Consider the following 9481-nt stretch of genomic DNA (forward strand, 5'->3'; position numbering starts at 1 on the left):
TAACTGTACCCCACAAAACCATAATAAAAAATATTGATTAAAAAAAAAAAAAGAAATGCACAATTTTTCTAAAAGAATTCTGGGTTTCTCTGGGTCCCCCTGTTACAGTGTTGTTTAGCTAGAGATAAATACTGTATCTGGACAGGGACAGTGACCAGCCAAGAGGGCTGACTCCAGCTGGAGTACTACAGAGCCTTGGGGGGGGGGGGGTCTTCTGAGGAGAAGCCTGAAGGAGGCAGGACGCTGACCAAGCTGTCTGGCACAAGAGTGTTCCAGGCAATGGGAAAGCAAGGGCAAAGGCCCTGGGGCAGGAACATCCCTGGGGTACATAAGGAAAGTAAAGAGCCATCGTGATTGGAGTAGCCAAAGGGGAAGAAGAGGCCATGAGAGAGTAATGGGAGACAGACCAGGTGGGTCTTGAAGGCCAGAGAAGGGTCTTCAGCATGTGTTGTAGATGGGAAGGACAGCAGGAGACAGCTGACTGCTCTGGCCTCTGTGTGGAAGACACACAGGAAGAAGGAAGCTGGGAGCAACCAGAAGGCCTGGGGTGGAAATAACCAGGAGAGAGAGGATAGCAGCTCCAACCAGGTGAGGCAAGAGGTGGCAAGATGTGACAGCATGATGTATATGAAGGCAGAGCCGGTGGAATCTGCCACCAACCAGTATTGGGGCTTAGGTGAGGGGTCAAGACCACATCAAAGCCTCCTGGCCCTCGTCGAGACTACAGGCCCACTGTCCTTGGAGGCAGAAGCAGGCACTGAGTGCTGAGCATGTTCCATTTAGGAGGAGCATCAGAATCTGGGGAGTGAGCTCGGGCCAGAGTCCTGGGCAAGTCAGGGTCTTTTCTTTAGGAGGAGGCCGTGGACAGAGGCCCAGGAAGGTCCAGAGAAAGTGAAAATCGGTGGGAAAGAATCTGTATAAGGGAGGTGGGCGAGTGGAAGAGATCACTAGCCTAGTAGTTGAAAGGTCCCGGACCCCTTCCAGGAAAGGGCCCCCTTGGCAAGTGCACAAGCCTGGCCGCCAGATGCACTGTGTCAAGCCCTCAACTCCAGTCCAGCTGCTCTGCCTCCAAATCCACCCGAGGCTGGAAAATAGACACCCTGACGTGTAAAAAAAACTCCACAGTATAAATGTCAAGGCTGAACTGAGAGGGACAAGGAAACCCCCCCGCTATGTCTAGATCTGTGGACTTGTATGTGTTCTAAAAGGTGGCCCAAAAGGAGACACTATTCCGAAGGACCTGTGGCCCAGAAGTTATGCCACCATCCTTGTCTCAGGCCTAGCTCTCACTGTCATCACCTCTGATCAGAGATAAACCAGGACTCCAACACGAGCTCTGGGAGCCCCCATCATAGGGTGCCCTCTTCCTCCAGTTTATCCAACAGGACAAACTCGTGTAGTATCTTCTCTCTCCTTCCAATGTCATGAAAACTGACTTACTGTGTTATTATTAAATATGGTGGTAACATTAAAAAAAAAAAACAGATTCTGAGGCTTCTACTGTTTCCCAACTCTAGAATAAGAGGACTTCAAAACATAAATTTCCTTTGAGGAAAACGAATATGCCACCAGGGAGCAAAAGGTCAGTGAATGACAGCATGGGCACTGGGGCCACAAGGCAGGCTACCTGTCACCAACCCTATGCTCTTGGGCTATTTTTAAAAAGATATCCCATCCCCGCTGACTAGTCTAGTGGGGCTCTGCAAACACAGACCACACTTCTAGGGTCTAACACAGCTACTCACCGTGACAACTGTCTTCCTCCCTCCCTTTCTGATGCCAACCTGAATGTGGGGAGTACCTTCCCCAAGACAGGCTCACCATCAGTGGCAAGCAGTGCGTAGCCACAAGAAGATATGTGCAGAGGACAAGAAAAACCTTCCAAGAGAGATCAAGCTTTTCCTTCTCTTCTTTCCTTTCTGCATGATCCACTGAAGACAAGGATGGCATTGGTGGGAGAACAGGAATCTGAGCAGGTGAGAAAGATGCAGGAGGGGCAGGGTTCTCAGTGAGGGGGCAGAGAAGGCACCAGACAGGTGATGGGCTGATGGCCGCGAGGACAAAACTGTATAATCAAATAAACACACATTACACAGATAATGGAAAGCCGCTCTTACTGTCAGAGAAGGAAGTTACCAACATGAAAGACAAAAAAACCGGAATGAACCATTTCGTATTAGTGCTGGAATGAACTTACAGCTTGTAATACATAGACAGCCACATGCAGAAATAAATACATGTGAGTTTGTATATACATGTGTACAAACACTTCCTACCAAAAGGACATGGCAGCAATGACATCCCAACAGCAGGAAGCCCACCTAGGCACCAGAACTGGTTTTCTAAGCATCATTCTCCATGAGGAGAACCAGGCTCCTTGGAGAAAAACCCAGTGCCAGGCTGGTGCAGGTGAGATTGAGAGGAAGTGGGAGCATCTTATGCCAGCCAGCAAGGCAGAGCTCCAAGAATGATGGAGAGTGTCCAAGCAGGTGGAGGAACCCTACTAGCCACACCTGGGACAATGTGAGCAGCAAAATAAATACTGAAAGTTGCAGACCCTAGCCCACCAAATAAAACAGAAAACAGGAGTACACAGCGACATAAATAAGTAGATTTAAAGTCTGAAAATGAATGAGATATTTACAGAGAATCAAAATCCCTCCCAACAAAATACTTATTCACAAAGGGGAAAAGAGCTGTTTTCTGGAGAGATGCTTCACCAAGGCGACAGTGAGACACATGGACCCGGGTCCACGAGAGCAAAAACACTGCACAGAGGCCAGCAGCACTCTGTGACATTCTTGCCATGACCTGACGCACAACCTGAGTCAGATCATTGAGGGGACCCATCAGACAAACCCGAATCGAGGGACAGCCTACAGAATGTTCCCAATGACCAAGGTCATGAGAGCCAAGAAGTGACTTAGACACCGCTCTAGACTGAAAGGGACTGAGAGACCACACAACTCACGATGCCAACCTGGGCCCACTGGCTGTGATGACATTCTGGAACAACTGTAAAACCTGACTGAGTCGGCCTGTGGCTGCCACAGCAGTGATGTATCAAGACTGATTTCCTGACTTGACAGGTGTGCTGTGGCTAGGTCAGGAGGCCCCTGCTTGGAAGAAATGCTCACAAAGTATCAGGGAATAACAGCTCTCAGGTCTGCAAATTACTCTCAATTGGTTCAGAGAAAAAAAGAGTTTCACACTGTTCTTGTTCAGACTGTTTCCAAAATATGCAGAAAAAATAAGGTCTTTATCCAGGCTCAGCTGCCAGGAAAGCACTAGGGTGGGGGGCATTCAAATGTGAACGGTGGGTTAGGGGGCGTTCCAGGCCAGGCAGTGCTGACACCACATGCTTAACCAGCCCATGCCCAGGTCAGTGTACAGTCCTTAATGCCCAAGAGGCGGGACTGAGCTAGGGAAGTGAAATGAAAAGTCTCTCTCATCTAAGGAAGTGACAGGATCCCTGAAAAGAATCCTGGTAGAGTACATTTCTGACATTTCTGTTAAAGTTAACCTCAGTGCTCCTATGATTTACATTATACAAATCAAGTAACACTCTGACAGAAAAGCCTGAGGCACCCTATATAGCACAGCTCATGTTTAAAAATTCAACAAACTGCAGTACTCTCTTGCATTGCTGGTGATGATCACCTTTTAGAATGAGAATTTGCCAATGTGTATTAAAAACTGGACATATACGCGTAGTCCAATAAATCCAGTAATAACAATAAAATGAAAAGTTACTGAGCATCATGTGGCAGGTGCTGTTCTCAGTAATTTGCATGTACTGATTTATTTAGTCTTCACAACAACCTGTCACTACCCCCATTTTCAGGTGAGAAAACTGAGGTCCAGAGTAGCCTGGCAAATAGCCTGGGGCCACAGGGCCAGTGCGTGGGAAAGCTGGCCTGGGAAAGCTGGCCTGGGAACTCAGGTGGTCTGGCTCTGGAGGCCATGTTCTTCAGAGATGGGCATGTGCTTTTCCAAAATCTCTCCTAGGGCCTCAATCTGAGAAATGTGAATCTGAAAGCACACGATGACTGGTGTCCAAGGACACACACTGCAAGGTTTTAACTGGGAAAACCAGAGCCCATGTAAATGTGCAATCATAGGAGGTTGGCTACACAATGCCGGTCACCCACTGTAGGGACTGCCATGGAACCACTGCCAACTATGGTTCTGTGGCAGGCTTTTTATAGCAAAATAAAATAAGAATTCCCTGCAGACGCCCATGCCCTAAGCCCTAGACCCTGTGAGGTCATAAGAGATGTGAGGAAGGACAGAGGCTGAAGTAACTTGCAGCAGATGTCAGATGTCACAGGTGATCTCTAGAAACTGAAAAGGACACTTCCTCTGAGCCTCCAGAAGGAGCCAGTCCTGATGACATCCTGACTTTAGCCTAGCAGATGAATTTTGGACTTCTGACCTGCAGAACTGTAAGATAGTAAATTCCTTTTTATTATTATTATTAAGATGTGGGGTACAATTCAGGGTCGGTTATACAAACGCTGATCATGCAAGTACCCTTGTTGATAAGGTATGCCCCTCCCTCCCTTAGCAGTTTCCTTCAACTGCCAACCCCCCCACTACAGTTTCCCACTACCACCAATCCCTTTCTTTTAGTATTATAATTGTTCAAGTTCTGCTTATGAGTGAGAATATATGGTACTCTGTACTTTGTTTCTGTGATAGATCACTATGACCGACTCTTGGATGTCATCCAAGTTGTGGCAAAGTTCATGTTTGTCCTTCTTTATGGCTGCATAATATTCCATTGTATATATGTACCACATTTTTTTAATCCAGTTCAGCTTTAATGGGCAACATGGTTGGTTCCATGTTTTTGCTGTTGTGAACAGAGCTGCAACAAACATATATGTGCAGGCATCTTTTTTGTAGAATGATTTGAGTTCCTCCAGGTATATTCCCAATAGGGGAATTGCTGGGTCATACGGAAGGTCAATTTCTAGTTCTTTCAGAAATCGCCACACTGTCTTCTAAAGAGGTTACACTAGTTTGCATTCTGAACAGCAGTTCCTTTTTCTCCACATCCTCGCCAGCATCTGTTGTTTGTTTTATTAATGATGGTTATTCTTACTGGGGTTAGATGGTATCTCAATGTGGTTTTGATTTGCATTTCTCCGAGGATAAGTGAGGTTGAGCACTTTTTCATGTGTCTGTTGGCTGCCCATACATCTTCTTTTGAAAAGTGTCTATTCATGTCTTTTGCCCACTTTTTAATGGGGCTGTTTTTTTCCTTTTGGCACGTTTGAGTTCCTTGTAGATCCTAGATGTTAGGTCTTTGTCAGATATACAGTTGGCAAATTTTTTTCCCATTCTGTGGGCTGTCTCCCTGCTCTCTTGATAGTTTCTTTTGCTTTGTAGAAGCTCGTTAGTTTGATGAAGTCCCACTTGTATATCTTATTTCTTAAGGTATGGGCATTTAGGGTTCTGATCAGAAATTGACTGCCAGTTCCAATTTCCACAAGGCTGTCTCCTGCATTTTCTAACATTCTTATAGTTTGAGGTTTTACGTTTAGGTCTTTGATCCATTAGAGTTAATTTTTGTATATGGCTACAGGTAGGGGTCCTGTTTCAATCTTTTACATGTGATCAGTCAGTTTTCCCAGCACCATATACTGAATAGGTTCTCCTCTCCCCATTGGTTGTTGTTGGAGGTTTTGTCAAAGATGAGTTGAGATGAAGCATTTGCAGTCTGAATTCATGTTTATTTAAGCCACTGTTTGTGGTAATCTGTTACAGTAGCAATAGGAATATGGGAAAATGCTAATAAAATATTAAGTAAAATAGTTCATGTACAATCTGATCCAAATTTGTATTTTTTTACATGTGTCTATGTGAATGGAGGAAAAAAATAACACTGAAAGATACACACCAACATGGTAACATTGGTATTTCTTTTCCATAGTATGATTATAGTTGTTTTCTGCTTTATTGTATTTACATTTTTACATAAAGAATATGCTACTTTTTATAGCAAAATAAAACATTATTTAAATACCTTAATAAAGCTTTTACAATAAATTTTAAAGAAAATAATTTTCTGGTAAGACAGCATCATGAAAAGTCAAACATGTTACATTTAATTTTATTCCTACATCAAGTAGAACTTAAGAGAGATCCATCTCCTAGGAACTATTCTGCAAAGTCTCTCTTCAGCTACCTGCCAGCCTCAGGAAAAGATTCCTTTTGAAAACAGTAAGCAGCCGGGCTCGGTGGCTCAGCCTGTAATCCCATGCTTTAGGAGGCTGAGGTGAGTGGATTGCCTGAGCCCGCGGGCTCGAGACCCGCCTGGGCAACTTGGCAAGACCTCATCTCTACAATAAAACAAAAAATCAGCTGGGCGTGGTAGTGCACGCCTGTAGTTCCAGCTACTTGGAAGGCTGAGGCGGAAGAATCGCCAGAGCCCAGCAGGTCGAGGCTGCGTTGGCCGGGAGCGGCCACTGCACTCCAGTCTGGGTGACAGAGTGAGACTCCAACTCAGAAAGAAAAAAAAAAAAAAAAAAAGAAAACAGTAAGCTTTCCGCTAGCTCATTCCGAAAGGCTCATTACCATCTGCAGTATCACATCACACAGGGCCTGCTGAGGGCTGTTACTGGAGACACCAAGTGTTCACTGGATTTAATTCCTATTAATTCTTTATGCAGAAGACCTGGTTATCTCTCCATACAAAAACATACCCTTAAAAGATGGTACTTCTATACCTATAAATTTTCCATATGATCATACCACTATTACAGGTATAATCACAAAAAGTTAACATCAAATACTAAATGGGATAGACACAGTCCAAACCATATATCCCACCAGTAAAATTTCAGGAGATTCATGTAAGGGGAGACCAAGCAGAAGACACGCACTCCCTGATCTGCTGGTAGCTACTGTTCTGCCCAGTTCCGAGTACTCTACTTGTCATCTGTGCCAGAATTCTAAGGAATAGCACAAAAATTATACTCATCCATTAACCGCCTAATTCTGCAGCCGACCCTGATTCCTGAAATAGCTCCAGAGAAGAGAAATTGTGTGTAGACTGTGACAGGGCACGCTCCAGTTCAATTAACAGTTGGCTGAAAATCCACCACAGCCATAACTAATTGCATACTTGGCTGCTTTACATTGTTTAACAGGCTAACAATTAAGCGATGCCAGACCGCATTACCGCAAAATAAAGATGTATCCTTACACCCAGCAGAGCCATTTCTTCTGGTTCATTCTGTCCGTCAGTTAGTCTTGTGTTTAGAGACCTGCGGCTCAATGAGCCAACAGGCCAAGGGTGAGCAACACTGTCTGTTGTGTCTGCATTGCCTTCAATGTCACTCACCCCCTTTCAGTCATCTCTCACCCTTTGGTCATCAGCCAGCCATACATGAGTCCCTCCCAAACTTCACGCCTTTCTCATTTTACTTTAAAGTTGTTTCCTCAAGCAGATTTCTGCAACACAAGTAAAAGTAATGTGCAGTATACGAGGGGGACCCAAAAAACCCAGAATCATCTTGTGGAGGGCAGGCCCCTTGTAGTCAAGGCTTCCCCCTAGGTGAGAGTCCTAGGAATCCATAGGCATCCATGTATCAGCCAGCATTGTTGTGAGAGGTTGGGCTCAACCTCAGTGAATTTTTTTGGAGATTTTTTTCAATGCGTTTGCCTATTTCATGATAGGAGATTTACAGTACCATGAAGGGGACTGAAGTTTAAACATGTCAGAATAAATGCACAATTGTTTATAAATAATTCTGGGGGTTTTTTTGGGTCCCCCTCATACCTTGGCCTCTTGACCAGAAGAGCTCCCACTGCATCCCAGGAGCATCCAGGGATCTGCGAACACCGCGTGAGCAATCTCATTTCATGCAGACATGGCCAACTCCTGACTACTCGGGAGAGCTCTGGGGACGCCACAGGCCAGCTCAGGCCTGTGATGATCAGATCCCACCTAATGATCAGATCCACTGCCATTTGCGTCACATGCTGGAGCATCAACTAAAAATTTATTTGCAGAAGGTGCTCTGCATGAATGCTTCCACAAAACATGACACGATCACACAATAGAACATTACTCAGCACTGAAACGTGGCTAATCTAAATTGAGAGGGAAAAATTATTATTAGACTGTAAAAAGGAAGTCCTGATCCGTGCTACAACACAGACAAAGCTTGAAAGCAACTGAAAGAAGCCAGACACAAAAGGTCACCTATCACATGATCTGATCTGAAGATATGAGATATTCAGAAAAGCAAATCAAGAGAAAGCAAATGAGCCACTGCCTGGAGCTGGGTTAGAAGTGGGCATTGATCACATGGGCACAGGAGTCTTCCTGGGTGATGGAAAGGTTCTACAGGGGGATAGCCCCAATGACTGCGCAACAGGAAATTTACTAAGAACCACTGAACGGCACACTTAAAACAGGTGAATGTATCGTATGTAAACTCTACCTGGGTGAAGTAATTACATAAATAAAAAACATTTTTTAAAATGGACTAGGCCAGGCGTGGCAGTTCATGCCTGTCATTCCAGCGCTTTTGAGAGGACGAGGTGAAAGGATCGCTTGAGTCCAGGAGTTCAAGACCAGCCTGGGCAACATAGAGAGACCTCGTCTCTACAAAGAAAAAAAAAAAATCAGCTTGGCGTGGTGGCACGCGCCTGTAGTCCCAGCTGCTTGGGAGGATGGCTTGAGCCCAAGAGTTGGAGGCTGCAGTGAGCCGTAAGCGTACCACTGCACTCCAGCCTGGGGGATAGAGCGAGACCCCGACTCAAAAACAAACAAACGTAATAAAAAAGGACGAAATCTGCAGATTTCTTCATCTTGGGGAGAGCACTGCTCCTCTCCAAGCCCCTCCCTTCCTACACACGGAGGCCGAGGACCGAGGCCGACTCCAGGGCGAGACCACTGGGCCGGCATCCGGAGTCGACTCTAAGGTCTCGCGGGGAGGCGTCCTGCAGAATCGGAAAAAGCTGAGACGCACCTTCACACGTGCCGACACACAGGTCAAGGCCGCCGCCCCCCCCCCCCCAACGACCGGGGGCCTCCAGGATCCGGGTACACACGGGGCTGCCGCTTCTAAACAGCGGGGCGACAGGCGCAGACGGAGCAGCTGAGAACCGAGGTCGCCGAAACCCGACGCCGGCGCCCCCTGGATGCACACCCGGAATTACACGCGTCCGGGTTAGGTGCCGAAGCGCTCCGGACTCCACGGGCCTGTCTACACCGCCCACCCCGTAGACCCCTCAGGTCCGCCCGACGCGGCGTAGCGGCCGAGGCCCGGCCAGGCCCGCGCAGCCTCTCTTCGCCTCGCTTGTCGCCCGTCGCGGGGCCTCGGGCATCCGCGGCCGCCCGGGTGGGGAGCGGGCGGGCCTCGGGAGCCCGGCGCGGGCGCTGACGTACCTGCCACCGCCGTCCGCTCAGGTCCGGCGGGCCCAGGAGAGCGGCGCCTCCGCGGCTAGCACGCCTCGGCCCGCC

The 9481-nt window shown here is 47.0% G+C and overlaps 1 protein-coding gene across 1 annotated transcript in view; it reads right to left on the minus strand.

Moving 5' to 3' along the window:
- Positions 1-9478, minus strand: part of MBTPS1 (membrane bound transcription factor peptidase, site 1) — a 62315-nt gene extending 52837 nt beyond the window's left edge. The window contains exon 1 of the mRNA XM_008057623.2: positions 9407-9478. The gene's annotated coding sequence lies outside the window, so the exon portion shown is untranslated. The remainder of the gene's footprint in view (positions 1-9406) is intronic.
- Between the last annotated feature and the right edge of the window lie 3 nt (positions 9479-9481).

Source organism: Carlito syrichta, unplaced genomic scaffold, assembly GCF_000164805.1.
Source record: "Carlito syrichta isolate Samal-C Ts95f unplaced genomic scaffold, Tarsius_syrichta-2.0.1 Scaffold303074, whole genome shotgun sequence".
Classification (NCBI taxonomy): Eukaryota; Metazoa; Chordata; class Mammalia; order Primates; family Tarsiidae; genus Carlito; species Carlito syrichta.